The sequence below is a fragment of the Charadrius vociferus genome, unplaced genomic scaffold, assembly GCF_000708025.1.
Source record: "Charadrius vociferus isolate BGI_N301 unplaced genomic scaffold, ASM70802v2 scaffold161, whole genome shotgun sequence".
NCBI classification, from domain to species: Eukaryota; Metazoa; Chordata; class Aves; order Charadriiformes; family Charadriidae; genus Charadrius; species Charadrius vociferus.
The window spans coordinates 1813829-1817533 of NW_009646928.1; the positions used below are offsets into that span (position 1 = coordinate 1813829).

Below are 3705 nucleotides of genomic sequence, written 5' to 3' on the forward strand. Positions count from 1 at the left end.
GATTACTTGTAATTGATTAACTGATGTGGTTTGCTTCCTATACCTTTCTCTTTTGATTGTTGACTTTTATTGGTTGGATACTGAAATTGTGTTAATATGTAAACAAATCTGAAGAAACAATAGAGCTGTGGAAAGAGCTGGTGAGTCTCGGTAAAAGTAGTTCACTTGGAATAAGTTTCAAGCATCCTTATTACTTTCTTGTTTTGTGCTTGAGGAAAAATGAGTAGTGGCCAGTAGAGCAGTGTTGTGTTTTTGACTTAAAATTTCTTTGCTAACTGACATGTGCAATGTAGTTGCTTAGGGGAATTTTCAAGGGCAGAGAAGAGAGGTGAACATCATTAGATTTCAATGGGACACTCCGTATGCCTATTTGAAGAAGTCTTATATTAGACTCAAGTCAGTGGTCACTGTTGTTGAAATAAAGGGGAAGTTCGGTATTGCTTTTAGGTTGGAATAAGATGTGTTACTCTACAGCCCTTTTAAATGCTTCTAATTTGAACTTCTTTAAGAATGTGTGTATTTCGTTTACAGGAAATCAACATTTTTTAATGTGTTAACAAAGAGTCAAGCAGCAGCAGAAAATTTTCCTTTCTGTACTATTGATCCAAATGAGAGTCGAGTACCTGTGCCAGATGACAGATTTGACTTCCTATGCCAGTATCACAAACCTCCAAGGTAACTCAAATTCTTAATATTTTTCTTCAGTTAAGCATCTGAAATAGTATTACTGAAGCTAAAGCTTTTGTAGAAATGTAATGCAACTATGATTAAGTTTTTACTGACATCTGTTTTAGAATGTAAAATTATATATGTACTTGGATTATACATTTTTTTTTTTTTACTCCAATGTGAAGTTTGTGGTGCAAGAATGAGAAATCCAGGAGCTGATAGTCATTGCTCAGCACCATTTGGTGCTTGGTGTTCCTGTCTTTGAGGGTAGTGACTCCCAGGTGATTTGGAGGATCTTCTGAAGAGATTTGGAAAATGAACAGTAACGGACATAGCTAATGTGTCACGGGGTTGCTCATTTGTAAAGTTTCCACCGTGTATTTTGTATCATTCAGAATATTGTATATGCTGTAGGTAGCCAAACAAATACCTGTCAACATACCTGTGTCCCCAGTCTTTTGGCAGTAAACTTTATGGACAGCCTTTTTTCCTCTGACTTACTTTCTCCTTTTTATAGGCTCTGCTACTTGTTACCTGGTATATTCAGTGATTTCCTACAATATGTCTCTTCTAATTGTTCCCTTATTCTAGGAGTGTATAATTCTGTCACATCAATGTTTTTTGCTATTGACTGTTTCTGTAGTCTGCTCTATGTATTCAGTGTGGGAACTGGATTTTTGCTTGAACAGCAAAACTTAAGGTGCTTTCAGAAAACAGAAACTTAAAAAGACACTTGTGACTTGTTATTTTCAGTTTGCAGTTACTTGCAGAGGTATCTTGAATAAAGTGAGTGTGCATAAATCATAGGGCAAATTAGCATGTATGTCTGTGCTTTTGTTCAACGCTTGGGCCTCTGTTTTAGAGCCAGATTACACCACAATTAAAAAAGATTGATTAGTCACTGATCAAAAATCCATTTGTTAACTTAATTTTCGGGTCCGAACAAGTTGCTTCCGTCTGTGATTTCTGTGCACTTTTTAAATACTGAAAAATACATTAATATGGAACTCTTTGTTTAGGTGGATTGTTATAACATGTTATCTTGTTTTTCCTGCTCAAGTAAGTATTAACCATACTGGTTACTGTATAGATCATAAAACAAAACTGATGAATTTGAGAGAAAACTTTCTGGTTGTAAATAGTGCAGAGATAAAGGTGTGGCTTTTAAGTTTTGTTGACAGATTTGTTCTAAATTGTAGTGTTATTGCTGCTTTGGCCACATAAATAATCTCTTTCACTTCTCACTTAGCTGTGACTGGCTACTTCTAAATTAAACGTTGAAGTGACAAAGAGTTTATTACGTCTCCCCTCATCCTGCCTTTGGCCATATATCCTTACAAGGAGTGCCAAGATTGTAAATATCTGTATGTGTGTTCTCCGACTTGCAAACATTCTCTCTCTCTGGAAAAAAAAATCATGCTTAAATATTAATGAAGATAGTATATTTGGTGAATCTGTGTTCAGTAAATGTACTGAATTGGATAGTAAGCTGGATATAAATAGTAAATCAGCTTTAATTTGAATGGGCATTTGACTTTAAGAGAGTATGTTACTTAAAATCAATAGATGTGGGGATTAGTGGGTAGTTATAGCTCCTGAGTTCACGTGTGCTACTTATATGATTTTAATATTTCACTGTAACAGTAATAAAGCAGTGATAATTGAGTAGTACAGTAGACTGAGGTAAGTCGTCTTGGGCTGTTTGTGCTTGTCTGCCTGAGACTGACTCAGGAAAAGAAGGCTATGGTCATGAAGATTACAACTGAATTGTAATTTAAATCCCTTAATTTCTCTTGTATAGTCTTGATTTTGTGCTTCATCTTTATGTAATGTATTCTGCGTTAATTTTCTACTTGTTTGGATTAGTAGATATAATCAATCTATGCACGCAGAATGTTTTATAAACAGTGAGTTCGCTTTAAATTAGACTCTTGTCTAGCCTCAAGATTTTGTCTGTTAAAATCTAAAGCATTCAGGTTTTTATTTCCCATATGTTACACTTAGTCATCACATAACTGCAGTCGTCGTTGGGAGGTGGGGAAAAAAGAAAGGGGAGTTTGTGGTAACTAAAATAACGTTCAACAGGCCAAAGTAATCTTGCCTTGATGCCTGCTGTGAGCAAGGGAAGAGAAGAGTGGGACTGGGCCAGGCTGGCAGTTGTTGTCTGTCATGCTGAACTGACTGCTACTACAGAGAGATGAACTCTGTTGCTGAGAATATTGCTAGTATGAGTTTGTGGCCATTCTGCCATCAGAGGAACAGTTAGGCTCTTCAGGTACAGTTTGTTGCTTGAAAATCTGTTCCTATCTGCAAAAGAAGAAAGCATCAGCTTGGATGGGACTGGTGTGCAGTTACTTGCTAGCCCATGCTGAAAGCTGACTGTTATTACATTAATTGAAAATGTAAATGTTTGTAAATGGAATCATGTAGGCAACAATTTAGAGACTATTACATAAAGGTAAATCTCTACTTAATAGATTAAGGTACGCTGCCAGAACTTATAACCTGTGCTTTTTTTTTCTGCAGTGGTGGATGATGTATATGACTGTTTACAATAAATAAGTTCAGTGATACAGACTTTACACAGAAGGTGGGCTCCAAGAACTTCCAGTAAAAACTGCTGTGTTGCTGCCAAATGAATTAGCTGAGCAAACTTCCTTGAGCTTTAATGTTACCTGTTGCTCGCTTTCTGGTGTGAATGAAACTGTGGATATTAAAAAAAGAAGAGACCTTAATACATTAAAAAAATATTTTGAATGCTTGTGATTTCAAGGTCTTAGTTTATATTCTGTTACTAACTTAATTTGTGTATTTAAACTACTTATTTGTTTGTTTTAAATTTTAGGCAATATTCAGTGAAAACTCGTATTTGTTACGTTGTGCCAATATGTAGCTTTTTCAGAAAGGAAAGATTGTTGGCTTTTTATTTTGTTGTCCTCCTACCCCTGTTCTCCCAATATGGCTACTTTCAGGCAAGGTTTGACAGACTAATGATTGAATTAGTTCCAGTTTAGTAATTGGAAAGCAAATATTTTC

At 35.6% G+C, this 3705-nt stretch overlaps 1 protein-coding gene across 1 annotated transcript in view; it reads left to right on the forward strand.

The window, feature by feature from the left end:
* Positions 1-536: 536 nt before the first annotated feature.
* The window catches only part of OLA1 (Obg-like ATPase 1), a 99893-nt gene continuing 96724 nt past the window's right edge, over positions 537-3705 (forward strand). Inside the window, exon 1 of the mRNA XM_009894540.1 lies at positions 537-675. The gene's annotated coding sequence lies outside the window, so the exon portion shown is untranslated. The remainder of the gene's footprint in view (positions 676-3705) is intronic.